Raw genomic sequence first — 17,542 nt, 5'->3', positions numbered from 1 at the left:
GCTCCCACAGCCCCCAGTGCATGAGCTGTGGCCTTTTCAGCCTTTGCTTGTAGTGGTAAAGTCTCTGTTTTACAAAAGTACCATGAGATCTGTGGAGAGAAGCAGTGTTCTGGCACCCACATTTATTTGCTTCAGCACGTACTTATCACCGCAGAGAAGGACATAAAAGATGTTCGGTTCTCTCCCAGAGCAACTGTAGTGACACTGCATATGTTCTCTCTCTGTTGTGAGCTGCCTCATGCATCCTGAGCCTGTTGAACACACAGCTGTAGTTTGTCCTTCCTCTTAGTGATAGTGGGTGAGGGTTTATTTACTCCCCTCAGAAACTGAGCCACCTCTAAAGGGTTTTCTCAGTGTAAACAGTCTAACATTGAAGAGCCGTGTGTCTTATGGTCACGAGCTGTGTGGTATTCCCAGTAGCACCATTGGTTTCAAAGTGAACCATGTTCGTACTGAGTGACTGCAGATATGCCATCTTTGAAATAAGAAAAGGATAGGTACAAAAGTCTCTCGGCTCTATTGCACTACTCCTTTACCAGGTAGAGAAGACTCTTCGAAATTGGATCAGAGAGTGTCTTTCTCTCCTCTTATTCATGTGTCGGGGGGAAAGCACTGACCCTGCAGTTACTGCCTCCAGTGCCTTGGTAGGCACAAAAAAAGATGTGCCAGAAAACCCTTTTGCCAGGGTGAAGAAGCAGATTCCAAGAGGGATTAAAACAAAAGAGGAAGCCCCTTTGGATAAATTATGAGAGCTTTGACACTTCTGAGATCCAGGAATACTGAAGAACTTGCAGGATTCCTGAGTTAGAGCACCCAAAGGCAGAAAAAGAAGACTTCTAGGTCATCCTGACCTTGTGGTGCCTTGGAAAACCACAAACTTGGAAAAGTGGCACAAGTTCAGCACCCTGTTGTGCAGAACTGGGGCGGCCTTTTTCAGGGAAAATAGTACAGTCTATAGCGGACTGTGTTTGGAAAATACAGTGTGAAAAAAGTAGAAAAGGGCATCAGCAAATCAAAAGCAAATCCAGGAGTGAATCATTTCATAAATGCCATTGGAATTTGAATTTGCAGGATGGTGTCTGAATGGGTATGGGAGTAGCTTTAAGCAGTGTCTCTCTGAAGTGAAGTGTTGCAAGTTCAAAAGCAGTTTTGCAAAATGCAAACAAAAGCAGTATTTAAAAGGGAAAAGTATGTGTTATAGGTAGCTGCAAGGTCTTTGATATCTCCCTGCTCAGAGATAGGAGCAAAAAGGGGAAGAAGTCCTTGCTGGAACAGCTATAGAGGCAGAAAGCTTCACTGCCTGATGTAATGTTTAAAATGGAAATGAAAGCTTGGGCATAGCTGAATGTGTATATAATGCTGCAGTAGGAGTTGGCTAGGGCTGAAAATACATCCAAAGTGAAATCTCAAAGACATCTTCTTCACTGTAAGGAGCAGGAAAATAAAAAGTTTGAAAGTCAAAGACCTGAAAGAAGCCTCACAAATACAGCAATGTCTGAGGATAAGGCAATTCCTGGCAAGTGGCTAAAGCACTAAAAAAGAAAGGAAAGAAAGCGGAGAGAGAGAGAGGGAAGGAAAGAAAGAAAGAGGGAGGGAAGGCAGGAAGGGAGGTAAGGAAGAGGGGAAAAACCACTATTAGAAGAACAGAAAGAGCAGAACAAAATGTGTGCCCAGGGGTTAACAATTCAATGAGCACAGGGACTTCTCATGGTCCAGACAATCCTAGATTTGTTTGCTTACAAAGAAAACATGCCTGGCTTTAGGTTATTATTCTCTCTCTCTCCAGAATTAGTCTTCTTAGGAACAGGCAAAGGGTAACATAGGCTAGCCTTGCACCTTGGATCGGTGTTTACTAAGGTGTAAGAGAGTAGCTGCAGTAACTGCAGCTAATGGGCTTTGCAGCTTAGTGGAAGCATGTGGCTCTGACCATGTGTTGCACCACGGCCTGCTTAGCCAGCACACTCTGAGGAGCAGTGTTGTCATAACTGTAGGGAAGATACAGAGAGAGTCTGAAGTGCCAATTATCATCTCCTGCTTTCACAGTACTGAGCTTCAGGTTAGCATCCTTCAAACTGGGACCCTTACTTGATGAAAAGTGAAGTATGCTGAGTTTGTGTCTAGTCAGATTTAAAGAAAACGCTGGACATAATTGATGCGTTTCAAAGGCTGATTCTTGTGCCACCTGAAGTTAGAGCTGTAGTTAATGCCAAAATGTGAGAGCCAGGCTGTGGTCTTGATGATGTTTCTTGCTTCCTGTGAAATGTAGGAGAGATCGCAGGTACTGTCAGTTGCTTTGATAAGAGGCACAAGAATGTGTTTGGCAACTATGACACAGAAACATAATCCACAATTTAAGAAGAGCGCATCTTGGTGAAGTGAGTCAGAATGAGTGAATATGAGCAGCGAAGAGCCTACAAGATGCAAAACCATGAGCATCCCAGAGGACTGAGTCCGTGAGCGGCTTGGGAACATCTAACTCAATACACTCTTGTGTGGCCAGGAGTTCCTTCCCTTCTTCTGGGCAGAAATAACTGTTCACATTTCTAGCCTTGCTAATCTGATTTGCCTCAAGCCTTGGCTTCATACAGTTGAACACACCTACATGCTATTTTTCCCACACGTGTTTTCCTGATCTGGAGATGATGACAGTGTTTTCAGCTTCAGAACAAAGCTAACAGCCTTCCCAATTTTTCCTATTTTTGGTGGGAAAGCAGGTTAATAAGGATTTTAACCAGGAGATGTCAAGACAAGATGGGTGTCTAAGACAGGACAAGAGGCTGGACAAATAAGCCAGGCTTCAGAACCACTTTCATGAGCTGCGATGCTGCAGTTTTCTCTCTCTGCAGCTCCAGGAGGCTGATGCCTGTACTATTTTGATTTTCATCAAAAAAGTAAATAAGATTTATCAAAGGAAGTAAATAAGATTTTCTTTCCCTTTTTTCTGGGCTTCAGCGGACACTTAAAGGATGTTTGGCTTCCTCAGAGCCAAGATGTTTGACTTCTGCAGTCAAGTGAGACCATCTCAGCTGTTGACGTTTTGTGTCTGCTGCAGATGAAACTCTCCTCTTGCTCAATGTGTATTTTAAGCAGAGGTTGATCAGTAAGAGGGAACACTTTGCACTGACCTTCATTCAGCCTTCACTCCTACATGTCACACGCATGCACACACTGACTCCTTGGCACTTTTCAGCATGTGGTAGCAGCTCCTGCCTTTGGATCGGAGGTGAGGTGCCAAGGTCTGATAAGAAGGAAGGCTATTTTGGGTGCATGCCAGTACTTTTCATTGAATGGAAACTGCCATCACTCTAAAAGTGCTGCAAAACTTTATATTCTTTGTGAGAGGAAGACTTTTTCTATTGCATGAGTTAAGGATCAGCTATGAAAACTGCTTCTCTCTGCTGCTGCAAGCTGTAGGATAGCTCAGGACTGTGTTATTCTTGGATCAGATTTCAAGTAGTCTAGCACTGAACCCAAGAGCATATTCTGAGCTCTAATTTGCTCAGTCCTAATATTAGAAGTTGATGTGATATCATTGTATTAAGAAATTTGCTTCTTGCCTTCCTTCTGAGCTTTCATCATGTCCCTGAAATGGGTACTGAGTGGTTTGTACTGACTTTTCCCATTTTTTTCCTCTGCCACTTCAGGAAGCAGGGTGCCAGGAATAATTTTTGTATAATGCAAAGTAACTGATGACTAGTAAGAAGACCCAAGGCTTGAAACGGATTTAATAATTCCTTTTCTTTAAAGAAGATCCCCATTTCCCTCCTCTGTGTGTATCTGTGTGTAAAATGCCTTATTTAATACAGAAATGTATCCTTCTGCTTTCCACATTGGAGGAGCATCAGAATTTTTTAAGTGCAAAATAACTAAGATTTAAACTATAGCCTGCAATAAGTAAACAGAGAGATAAGTGACAGCTTAGGGTTTGTCTAGTTTAAAGAGATGACCTGACTGATGATGATGGGGTTGGTTCAGGCCTAAAAACTATTCAAAAAGTATTGTCCTGTTTTGTCAGGGCTTTGTCTGGGCTTTTGTCAGAGCAGGTGTACCTGCCACAATGGACCATCCCTGGAGACATCCGAGGTCAGGCTGGGTGTGTTTTGGGCAACCTGATCTAGTTGGAGATGTCCCTGCTCATTGCAGGGGGGTTGGACTAGATGACCTTTGAAGGTCCCTTCTAACCCAAACCATTCTATGATTCTATTACGTTTCAAACTGGGTTAGAGAGAAAGCTGATTTTCCAATTAAATTAGATGTTTTATAACAACATTCTTCTTTCCAGCAACTTTCTTGATTCTGCAACTCAGACATTCTTCTTCACATCTAACACTGCAGTTTATTCTAGAATGGTCATGACAACCGGGAAAACAAAAACCTTCAGCTGGAACAAAACAAAAACTTGTTTTGGAAATACAACCATAGAATCTCATGAAGCTTATCTCACTTGCCAGACTGCCTCTCTCAATCCTTATCATCTGGTCTCTTTGCACAATGGCAGAAAAAACTGTCAAAGAAGCTCCTAACCCCAAGGATCCCAGCCTGTGCATAGCACTCACATTGACCACTATAGGAGGGAGCAATTGGAAGCTTTTCTTTCAGCTACCTTCTTTCCCAAAGTACCTTGCCAGAACTGCAAAACTCACAGAAAAAAGAAAAAAAAAAAAAACAAAAAAAAAAAAAAAAAAACAAAAAAAAAAAAAAAAAAACAGCTGATCTAAACTACAGCAAAACTCAGGACAAGGAGCTTGACAGGATCTATGACAAACAGGATCTAAAGACTGCTTACTTAGATTTACCCTTCTGCTTCCTCTCCCTAGTCATGATTTCACAAGTTTTGCTAGGGAAACCATAGTTTAAATAGAGGAGCTTTGCCCAAACCAGTAGCAGAAAGTACTGGAGAGCTTAAAGTGAAAAACAGGAAACTTCTACACCACAGGAATCCCGACTGTTCAGTTTAAAAAGGATTCACTGATGAGAAAATGCTAAATATTGACTTGAGGGCAGTAAGGATGATAACTGTTCAGAAAAGAGGACATGAGAACAGTTTTTTCAAGAAAAAGAAAAAGTAAGAAAAAAGAGAGGAGGTATTTTAGCTTAAAAGCATATATTGCACTTCACAGGGAAAATATAAAGCAGGGGGAAGTCTAAAACTCTATGACTATGCAAAAGCCCTGGGACAAGTGTTTAAGACTTTACAAGCTGAGAAACTCGAAAACAAGCCTTTGTATGAGAAAAAAAAAATGAGTTGCTTGGGGTTTTTTTTAGCTATGACTAGCTTGAAAAGGGATGATGAAGCTATGCTATAAAGGCCAGAGAATGTCCATTTACTTTCTTGCAAGTACCAGACAGACCCTCCATAGAGAAGAATGCCCACTGCTACAGCCCAGTCTTTGCTGCCTCCTCTCTGGATGACCCTCAGAGCTACACTGAGGGATGGTGTTCATGGAGGGCAGCAGTGAGCTCTTCTCTCAGCCCCTGGCCAGTTGCCCACCTTGCCGCTCAGCAGGAATCATAGAATCAACTAGCTGGAAAAAGAGCTTTAAGATCACCAAGTCCAACCTTTACCCCAGCACTGCCAGGATCAGCACTAAACCATGTCACCGAGGGCCTCATCTACACAGTTTTTGTACACTCCCAGGGATGGTGATTCCACCACTTCCCTGGGCAGCCTGCTCTGATAACTGATTGCTCTCTTAATTTGAGAGGGTGATCCAGTACCCTCTCAAACAGGCTCCTGCTCAATTCTTGCACAGCTTAGAGGCAAGGATCTGGCACTGAACTGATTGGAACACCTTCATCCTCTTCTTGGGGCCAACAATTTTGCACTTGGCCCTGTTGGTCAAGACATCTAGTAGGGCAGGAGTAGTTGTAGAAGACTTCCAAAGTCACGTTGAAGCCTGGGGCACACAAATACTTCTGAGCTCTCCTGCCCTTTGATGAACGCACCTGAAGCCCAGACGCAATACCCTGCATGGCCTGACACAACTGACCCTATGCCATAACTGCACCTAAGACAGACAGACACAGTTTGGAGTTCCTGCACCACATCCCATTGTGTTCAGCTCCATGGGACAGCACAGAAACATAGTTCACCAGCTCCCTTAAAACACTTGGATGTGAAATTGCCACCAAGATACAAACACCTTCCCCAAAAATGTGAGTGAGCCCAAACTGGCTCAAGACAAAGAGGAGACCTCTCCAGCCTGAACTGCAGCTCCATGAGCTTCCCTGGTCTCCATGGCTAATCATGGGGCTGTTTCTCCCACCCAGTGCACAGATGCAAACTCCAGCCACACGAGTGTAAGAAAAACCATCAACATGCTAGCTGAAAATAGTAATTCCTACCTGGCCTGTGCCATCGCAGGGCCTCTTTCCAACTATTCCAGGTATGCAGAATCAATGATCTATTTTTATCCTAACCCTACTCCATCTTCCTAGCACTGAGAGAGACCACGCTATCCTTCTGTACATGGGTAAGTCACTTCTTTATTTCATTATAGTCACATTTACTCTGTTTGATCTTTGTTGATTTTTATCACTAACTTCATTCTGCTTCTTCCGTAAAATGTGGCGTGTTCTTTATATGCAGATACAAATTTCACTTCTATTTGCTTTCTTTGGCAGTGATAATGCTGTAATTTTTAATTCTTCATAAAATTTGTTGCTGCCTATAGTAATAAATTAAATTCTTTATCATGGATGGTTTGCTTTTATGATCATGAGCTCATCCACCTTTAAAGAGTATTATTTATGCAGAAATAATTAACTATCTGAGAAATCTTAGGTAGAACTTAATAATGCCCTTAATATGGTTTTGTACTTTAAATCTGCAAAGAGGTAACTCAAGCAGTTCCTCTTCTTTCTCACCTTTTTGTATACTACAGCATACAGGTAGACTCTGTGCCAGGCTTTTTGACATCTCAACAACACAAAAACCACAATCATCATCTGATCCAGTGTGTCATGGAAGGAGATGCCCCTCCAGGTGGGTACAGGCATTAAACGGGTACAGGCATTAAACTGCAGTCTCCCAGTGCTCTGGCTTCTCTCCTATTCTCTGACTTGTCTGTAAGATATACCCATCGACAGACTGCAGACTAAGCCAACCAGCCTCTTCTGGCATGTGGGGTCACTGACCAAAAAAGAGCTCTCTTCTCCTTTTCAATATACTTAGAAAAAAAAAAATAGTAGGCTGGATCCAACTGATAGTCTGTTCTCAATGTGTGAGATCCGACAGGTCTAAAAAGTACATGGGAAGAACTGGTACTTGTTTATATGCCAGTCAGGACGTGTCCTCAAAAGTAGACCTGTCATCTACCCTTATCTCACTGGTTTGGAGCAATTCAATAAAGAAAACACATGTAAGGGGAAGATACAAAAATGCCAGAGAGCACATATACTCCCAATAATGACTCCTGATCATTGAAGATCAAGATGTTAGAGAGTGATTCAAGTTCCCTAAGTTCTGTTACAGCAATTACAATAAATATAACACAAACGGAAGCCAGAGGAGCTTTTACTAATAATACTTCTTTAATTAAAATGTCCTGTATGTATGGTCAGGAAAAGAAAGAAATATACTGTGAGGAATGAGGTGGTAATCTCAGCATAGCGCAAAGAAGGTGTTCAGAATTTGGCAGCTTCTCATTTTTTCCTTTTAAGATGTTCTGTGTTTTACACTGTAAATGCATTAGGTCTTTTCCCACTTGTGTTAAGGGAATTTAAGAGAGAGATGGAAAAAATGGCAGATATATTTTAAAACCCGTATAATCAGTAAAGGGATTGCACAGTTTAGCATCAACAATCTGAAATTCTTTAAATTGTGCACAACCAGAACACGACAGCTTTTGGTTACGTTTTACACATTTGCACACAGGTTACCAAATGCGTCTCTACTGAGCTTCTAACAAAAGGTAATAACTGTTAGCTCAGCTGGCAAGACTTTTGCTTCTCCTATGCCAGAGTAACTAAAATAGAAATTGTAAAAATTCTCATTCTCAAAAGATTGAAGTCCCCTGATTCCCAACTTCCTTTCTCATTGTGTCATTTAAAAACTTGACTTCCTAAACCACTCGTAAGGCATATTCCATTTGCAGAGTAATCTGGCTCCACCAAGTGACGATTGTTGTGATTGCTAGTCTACACCTGCAGATAAGAGAATACAGATTTGGCACTAGGTACCACAAGCCGGTAACATTAATTTTTCATTGGAGAGCTTCCAATTCCAGTAATTCATTTCTCTAGATTATTTTGCTGTAATACCTACAGAAAAATCATCATGGGGTAGAAAGTTTGTGGGAAAGCAAACTGTTTCCTACAGACCAATTTCACAGACTTCCAGATGCTGGGTGAGGTATGTACCTCTAGAAATTAGATGGGAGCTTGAGGACTGTATGGAAATGACCATACTATATGTCTTCATTCACACAAAGGTCTGAAACTGCATGCACTGAAAGGCTCAGACAAAGTAGAGAAGCTTGCTGACACACAGCCACGAGGCAGGCTGTTCTCCAAACTAGTAAGCACAACCATTTTTAAAATAAAAGGTACTCTGAAAGAAATGATTGAGAAGATTGAAGGACAGGCACAAACTGTGCACAAGACAGTGAAACAGACTGCTTTGGAAGCCCTGGTTATGCACCCACCCACAGACCCTGCACATTATCTTTTACAAGTATAGAAGTGTGGGGGAAAGTAGATGTGATCAGACCTGGAACTGATACAATCAGATACTGGCATTGGATGCTCTTTCTGCATCTTTTGTTTCCTAGTCACTTGTACATTTTAGACAGTAAGATTTCCTTTACCATCATTGGTATTTGCATTTTTATCATTTAGGGTGAGGGTGGCTATGGAACAGTTGAAGCGAGTTGTCTTTCTTTAGTACAGAGTTCTTCAGTGAGTAACTAGCACAGAGACAAACAAAATTGGTAGGCAGCACTGACCAAAGGCATGACTGTACAAACCCTTGTATACAGATCTGCACAGGTGCACGCTAACACCCATAAAACACACTCAAAAGATGTATAGGTCATTACAGATAAACTTAACATCTTGGGTATTACAGTTCTCTCTGTCATGTTCCCTAGCTGCAGTGGAGTACATCAGAAAGTTTACAGTGTTCTCAGCTATACATTCCTTTGCAAAGACTGCATGAGGTGAAGGAGAAGGAGAAATTACTTGCGTGCTCAAGCAGGATGAAAGTCAGAGGAATCACAAGAAAGAGCCAGCAAACTGGCTCCAGATAGGATGGAAAGAAGTTCTCAGGCAGGGCTAGGCAGAAATTGTTCCTACTCACTGAGCTGGCTGGAGTGACATCTGCTAAGACATGCTGATCAGGACAAGAAATGAGGATGCTCTTTTTACCCCTTGAATTCTGTCCCTCTGAAGAACTGGAAAAGTTTTACAGTTTTTTTTCCTCAGGCTCAGCCCAGAATTCTGTCTGTGGCATGCTCAGGTATTACCTAGTTTGAGTTACAGTCCTTTGGACTTCTGGGCAGTGGGAAAGGCAACCCTTGGGATTTCAAGCAGTCCACTAGGACTAACGGCATCACATTCTGCTGGTCCATGAAGACAACAGCCCTAGAGTTAAAAATCCTAACTATGCCAAACTGAAAACTGAACATTGAGGAAATGGCATCCAATATTCCAATCTAGAAGTAGACCTGGTTCTCTCTTAGGATGCCAGCGTGCACATAGCACACTGTTACTCATGCTCCTGTTCTTCCCTGTAGAAGTCAGTGATTCTGTCTTAAGACCTGAGCTCAACTGAATCAGTTGAGACTCCTCCTAAAATCTCATTTCATCAACTAGATCATACTGCTTGAAAATTCTGTGCTCTCCTCAAGAACTGAGGGGTGTTTTGCTACCACTAACTTTTCATTGCTGAGCAGGGAGGTGTCTGTATTTTCATGCTAATGATGCCGGATTTCACCCTCAGGTCCCAGTCTGCTAAATCACATTCTTCACTGTGCTGCCAGCTTCCAGGTTTCTGCTTGCAGTCATTATATGATTAATATTCAGCTCTCATATCATGACAGGTATTACAAGAACAGCTCTGTGCTAGGCTATTCTGTTTTACATATGTGTGAGCTGCTTTCTGTTATGTCAGGTTTCATCACCGAGATCCACTGTACCAATGAGAGACATTTTTGTCTCATTATACCACTGTTATACTTTGAGCTACTTAATCACCAGGAAAAATGGAGAACAATTAGTGGAGAACTACATATTTTAAAATTAAAAATAAAACTAGAAAATATTCTTAAAACACTATAATAAAAAAAAGCTTTGATAATTAATATCCTGTTCAGCAGTTACTGGGAGATAGAGGTAAAAAATACTACTAGTCTTTTGGCCATTTACTTACCAGAGTTTTGCTTCGGTCATCCAAGGGACAAGGATAGTATGTGTGTGCACATTTATGAGGGGTGCTTGAGGCATGCTTTGGGTTGAAGGTGTTTGCTTGCTTCTGGCTGTGTGTTTTATTACTGCTGTGTAATGGAGAAAATGGGAGGAGATGTCTAGTGACCTGACAGATAATTTAAAGATACACACTCCATGGAGGAATTCAGAAAAAATATGGTACAAATATATGTTTTATTGACTTGTGTTTCCCCTTTGCTCATTATGCATAGTAACATTATACATGTCATTATTGTATTACTAACAGTATCAATGTTACTCTTTGGTATATGTATTTTTGTAATGGTGTCAGGAGATGAGGGTATACTTGTGGCATTCTACATTTTATCTGAACTTAGACCAGTATGTTAAGGTGTTGGCCCAATACATTAAAGTATTAATAATTATGTATGTAGAGAGTAGAACAGACAACTGTATCTATATAATAACATGTATATATATGTTCTTCTTTGGACTTTATTCTATAAATCAGAATGTTTATTCATCTTTTACCCACTTATTTGCACTAAACTGGTGAATAACTGAAAACATTTTAGAATAAATCTGTACAGCAAGAAGGCTGTGATACAATTAATGTATTAATGTGGCTATGATGATTTCAAGCATATGCTTTTTACCTTAATGAGACATATGTTGTATCATATGAAATTAACTCATGCTTGTTTGCTGTTACCGTGTATGCGCTGTTTCAGTTGTGAATATTCTAAACTATATTACTGAAAGAACAAACAGAGAAAGCGGAAGTCCAGAAAAATCTCAGCCATAGGAACTAAAATGACATTCTGTAACTCCAAAAGTAACTGACAGAGCACAGTTCTGCTTGCCATTCGCTGACCAGTCTCTCATTCCACCCAGAGGTGGGTAACTTGTAAGTGTCCTTGCAACTAAGGAGAGGAACACCAAGAACATTTTGCACTATAATTGCATTTGATAATACAAGTAACAGTGAACTATGTTTACTTTGTTCTTCATCTTCACACTTTGCTCCTTGTTGTATCTATCACAGTTTTCAACCTACCTCTTGTTTTGATAAAAGTAGTGACATATGCATCATATCTAAAATCCTGCCCAAGATGAGCTACCCTGATGGTTTTACACCATGATCGTCCTTGCTTGATGCAGGGCGTGAAGCAGCTGAAGTCATGGAAGGGGGTATCTTAGCTGATTTTCTGGAGTATACCCCACTGCCTCCATCAACAAAAGCTTGCTGCAAGATACTTGTGCATGGTGGCCCTCCTGCCCTGGTCATCCCATACATGACCAATGGGCATCACCAAAAATGTGCTGACAAAGTCAAATACAGTGGGTCTAATCATTTGACCTGACAAAGCTATTGAAGTTGCTCCTGTAACTGAAATTAGTAGAAATCTTTAAATTATTTTCTACCAAGGACTGCTCTACCAATTTCTCTTATAAATATCCAATAGAAATGCTAACATTCACCTTGTTTGAAGACTTTGACCATGGAAGAAACCAAAGCAAGTAATTAGCATTGCTTAGGACATCTTGGATCCAACTTCTTGCTTAGGTGGGAAAAGCAACTTTCTGACTTAAAAACACTTTACCCAAACCTGTAACAACACATGTTGAGCAACAGCATGTAGCATCAGTTTCAAACTCTGATGAGAAATGTCTGGAATGCTCCCAGAATCACAGCTTTGATTCCTTTAATTTAATATAATTTTATGATGTAACTATATCCACGTGACAGAAAAATGAGGTCAAATCTGAGTTGAGGTTATACCTTTTAATCCTCCACCAACTCCAGTCACTGCAACAACTCTTTTGACATAAAAATACACCTACCAGCAATAGACTAATCTGGACACAATGTAGCATCATATTCACAGAGGAAAACATTAATCTGCTTACAGTAGAGGGTCACTTGAGCTAGAACTATTGACTACTTGGGAAGATTCATTATAAAAGGACCCAGTAATACAGAGGAGGTAGTTCGCAGATTAGCAGTAACAAAGAAATAAAAATGATATAAAATATGAGTAATCTAGAACTGAGGACAATTTGGTAATTGTTTGTTAGTACCACTAGTACCAGAAGTAAGAAAAAAGTGATGAGAAATAGTATTTTTCTTGATAAATATAATTCTGAAAAAAAAAAAAAAAGGAGCAGGTAACTAGGACTGCTTTTGGGCAGTCGAAAGGAAAGCAAGCTAACATAGCTCTTTAGGCAGTGAGTGTATTTGTATTAAGATAATAGATGACTGAAGGCTGAAAGAATTTATCAGCATTGCTACAAACCACTAATTGCTAGTCAGCCAAATGCAAAACGTGTTAGCCATCAGTGAGGCAAAGTTTACAGTAAAAAGTATTATTTTGGTTAGACCAGCTGCTGTTTGGCTGGAAGAACCAGAAAGCTTAGTCTAATTGAATTAGTAATCAACTAGATAATGAATTATTAATCAGTGAGATAACTTTAGGGGCACCTGTTTGCAAGGTAACGTAAAGATAGTAGTATCTGTTGTACAGTGGGATATGTCTATTAGGGTAAAAAAGAGGGGAATGTTCGTGGGGTGTCGGAATGAAGATAATTGTATAATACCATGCAACCAGTACTGTGTTGAGCTCTTGTTCCTTAACATTCAGTAGAGTCCTTTTTACCCTAAGCTTGCAGGGCCTTGGGGACTTCTTAAGGTTTAGTTGGAAGGAGGTTCATAGGAGCTAGGAAGAATGAACCAGGAGACAGACAGAGGTGGAAGTGAAATTTCAGTGTTCTTTTGGCTTTCTGTGACCGTATGAACTAAAACGAGGCTTTAATTATCTATTTTACTTGTAACTTTTTATTTGAAGCCTACAAGATTGTGACTCTTTATGGTATCATCTCATGTCACCTGCAGAAGGATAGCATGCACGTTCATGAAGCATTCTATTTTGAGACACTGGCACAGGTTGCCCAGAGAAGCTGTGGCTTCGCCATCCCTGGCAGTGTTCAAGGCCAGGTTGGATGGGGCTTGGGGCAGCCTGGTCTAGTGGAAGGTGTCCCTGCCCATGGCAGGGCGTTGGAACTGGATTATCTTTAAGGGCCCTTTCAGCTCAAACCATTCTGTGATTCTATGAAATCCTTAAAGCAGCATGTTTCTATGAAAATACAAAGCAAAGTTACTGTTTGTGAAGTTTGCATGGCAGGGGTGTTGGTCCCTTCCAACCCTAACCATTCTACGATTCTGTGAGATCAAAAAGGGTTCTTTACACTGGATAATGAAATGTGTATCCACATCAACTTATTTCATAGAAGGAAAGTGAATTTCAACTTTTTAAATGTAGAACAAGTTAAATAACAGAAACGTACTTAAACAATCTATTTACACCACAATCCAGACAAAACCAGCAAGTTTGAGCTAAAGAAACAAAAAATACATAATCTTCTAAGGAATGGATACACATAAATGGAAATGTAGCTTGACTGCGGTTTCCATTCTCATTCCATAAAAGGCTTTTCCAGTTTGAAATATGTCCTTGCCCATGGCAGGGGGTTGGACTACTTGATATTCAAAGGTCTCTCTCAACCTAAACCATTCTATGATTCCACGATCCTATGTCCTGGGTAAGTACCTTTTCTTAGCCTATATTAGCCTATATTTACGTTTGAAAATTCTATATGGTACACTTATTATTCTGATTAGAAAACATAAGGAACACAATGCAGTAGAAATGGTTTTCTGCCCTAAAAAGTTGTTATTCACTAAATTTTACCTTTTTTTCTTGAAGTACTTCCACATTGTGCTGCCCAAGGTGAAAATACTTTGAAGTGAAAATGAGGTTGATAGTAACAGAAATGAGCCTTCTCATCTTATTTTAGAGGTCTGCCAGCAGTCTGACAATACAATTTCTTCAATGAAAATGGCTCCAGACAATGGTAAACAAATCTAAGTAGAAATTAGGCATTGTTTCTAAAACATAATTACTGCTTTTTGAAGTAATTGCAAAGTAATTTTCACTTGTTATCATAAAAAGAGTCCATTAATGTCAGTAAAGGATAAACCTTTTGAATGGAGATGCCTAGCAGAAAAGAAGAACTTGAAGATGGGCTTTCTTACACTTGCAGTCTATTTTCATTATCTACCAAGCCATTCAATAGAGACAACTATTGTTCAGGGGTGCAATTAGTATTTGTGTAATCAACAGCTGTTACAAAGTAAAAGATTCAGAAAACCTATTTAGAAAAACACATGTGGCCTGCAGCTGAAGTTCCTGAACTGCAGTAGTTTCGAGGAATTCTCCATCAGTAGTCCATTGCAAGTTACTTTCTTGGAGGGTATCTTAAACAAATATTATTTTGGTTGCTACGTACTGGGTCATACAAGTCTTTCTAGAAAATTCCTATCAGTCTAATGGCTTACAAGTTCCAAATACAAACAAAACTACAGTTTTGGCCTGGTTTTATTTTAATTATAAAGGCATATATCAGATTTTTATCTGGACAAAATAGTGTTAGAGCTGGAAGATGCTTTTTCAAGTGAAGAAGAGAGGCCATTTTACAGTATGTTAACAAAATTATGTCCATAGGGCATTACTATTCAAACACAAGAACTCATGATGTACTTTGTAGGTGTAACTTGGACCATTCAGAGACACCTGATTCAACAAGGGAATTTTCCAACTTGAGAAGTCCACAGAAGTGCACTGTAGGAAATAGAATTCCATTATTTTTCCAATATATATGCAGGATAAAGCAACTGGAAGTACAGATTGAGAGATTTTAAGAGGATCTCTCTCTCATGTAAATATTTATTTCCTCTTGAAAGTTACTTCTATGGCATACAGCAAGGAGTTCCTGTCTGGCGCCTTCACAGACATTGTCTTTTAAGATCCGTATTTGACTGATTCATCCTAAGTACATTTTAAAACAGAAGAACCTTAAGAGCTATTTTCTGGTGTTGCCAAAAGTGCTTCATTAATACAGCACTGTGAACACACATAATCATCCCAGAAAGTGAAGACCCAGCAGCTCCAAAAGGCATGAGAATTGTGTCCTTACTACATTTCTAGAGGCAAGTATTGAAAGAAAGCTATCATAATGAAAATAAGCTGAAAAATAAGTACATCAAAATATTTTTAAATGGAGGCTTGGAGGGAGAGATATTTTGAGATGAAAAATACATTCTTAATTAAAACATTTGCAGAAGGATTAGGTAATAGCAAAACAAAAGATTTCAAGTAGAAACAGACTTCATACATTGCCAAATGTTGTGTTTCATGGTCTACTACCTGTTGGAGAAGCTCTCCTCGTTCAGATGTTATCTCTGTTCTCATATTCCTTTGCAGTTTTCATTTCTTCTCCAATTCGTTCATTCCCCTCAGGAAGAAAAGCAAAGACCTAGAGTCTGGATCCAAAATCACTTCTTGGCCTGCCGCAGATGGGAAACCTGTTTAAGGCTGTTGCCTCGCAGTGATTTCCACAGGCACTTATGGGCTGACTGCCAGCTCTTGCTCCTGCTCCTCTTCCACGTGAGGTGCTGGGAGCCTTCAGATGGATGCCGAGCTCCCTGACTTTCCTCTGCCAGGCATCAGTGGGAGCCTTCCCCATGCCAGGCTTGGTGCCCCTGGGGAGCACTGTGCAAGCACCTCCAGGGTTTGCTCCCACTGGTGCCCATGGGAATAGGGCCTGCCTTCAAAGCAGCAGCTCCATCGGAGGAGAAATTAAATCCATGCTCTGCTCTCAATGAGGTGCCTTCAAGCACTTCATTTCAGGCACCTGAGTGAGGAAGTCTTGCCAGAGCCTCTGCTGGGTCTGCACTGAGTGACAGGGCTGTGGCTGCTCAGGCCCTCCAGGACCAGCTCTGGAGCAAGGAATCGATTTGCTGCGTAACAACTTGTTTACTTGATGGGCATAAATAATTGTGCTCCCACAGCCCCCAGTGCATGAGCTGTGGCCTTTTCAGCCTTTGCTTGTAGTGGTAAAGTCTCTGTTTTACAAAAAATAACGTGGAGACATTTGCAGGTGATGCAGAATGTGTAAGAGTAGGGCTGCAAGACCAGTGCATGGTAAAAAGACACTGGAAATGGATGTCACAAAGTGCAGGGAAAGGACTACAGCCTGCATATGGTGGAATCGCCATCCCTGGAAGTGCTCAAAAAACATCTACATGAGGTCTTTAGTGACAAGGTTTAGTGGTGGAATTAGCAGTCCTGGGGTAAAGGTTGGACTTGGTGACCTTGAAGGCCTTTTCCAACCTAGTTGATTCTGAGGTTCTGTGATTCACTGCCAAGCTCCCCAGAAAACCAAAAGTAGTCAGTAGTGTTTTGGTTGGGACATCAGCAAGTGCTGTGAGGCTTGGGACATTTTGAAGCCTGAACTGGTCAGTGGAGCAAAGAGCAGAGGGACACAGTGGGCAGCTAATGACCTGCCAGTGGTTTGGCTAGCAGTGGCTGACATTTCCCCAGTTTTTCTGGTTGCTCTTTGTATCAAAGGTTTTCTGGGGCTGGGTTTTCATTTTGGGAGCCAAGGACAACTTCAGTTCCTTGCACTAAGGGCAAGGGAATACGTCCGGATGGGAATATCCATGGTGAAATCACCACATGACTTGAGCAGCCCGCAGGCATGAAACCCAGTGATCTGGGACCTGTTAGAGGTGTGCTGCAGCAGTGATGCTGGGGCTTGGCTGCTGGTCTGAACTCAGGGTGGAAAGGGCACACAGAGACCACTTGGGGCATGAGGCATGGGATTCTTCTTTATTTGATTTCTTTTAAAGATGTACTAGAAAATACAATAGTGAAGTTAAGCAATCACCCAGTGTTAATGATAACTTGTCACATTTCTAGCCTTGCTCATCCGATCTGATTTGCCTCTAGCCTTGGCTTCATATAGTTGAATGCACCTACACACTCCATTATTCCCACACATGAGGGTTTTTTCCCTGAACTGGAGATGATGACAGTGTTTTCAGCTTCAGAGCAAAACTAACAACCTTCCCAACTTTTTCTTTCCTGGTGGGAAAGCAGGTGGTAATAGGGATTTTAACCAGGAGATGTCAAGACAAGATGGGTGTCCAGGACAGGACAAGAGGCTGGACTAATAAGCTAGGTTGCAAAATAATTTTCATCAGCCAGCAACTGTAGAGCTGCACTTCTCTATTAGTCCAACTCGCCAAGCCCAGGAA

This window comes from Lathamus discolor, chromosome 2 (genome assembly GCF_037157495.1).
Source record: "Lathamus discolor isolate bLatDis1 chromosome 2, bLatDis1.hap1, whole genome shotgun sequence".
Taxonomy (NCBI): Eukaryota; Metazoa; Chordata; class Aves; order Psittaciformes; family Psittacidae; genus Lathamus; species Lathamus discolor.
This window is presented reverse-complemented; position numbering follows the sequence as displayed.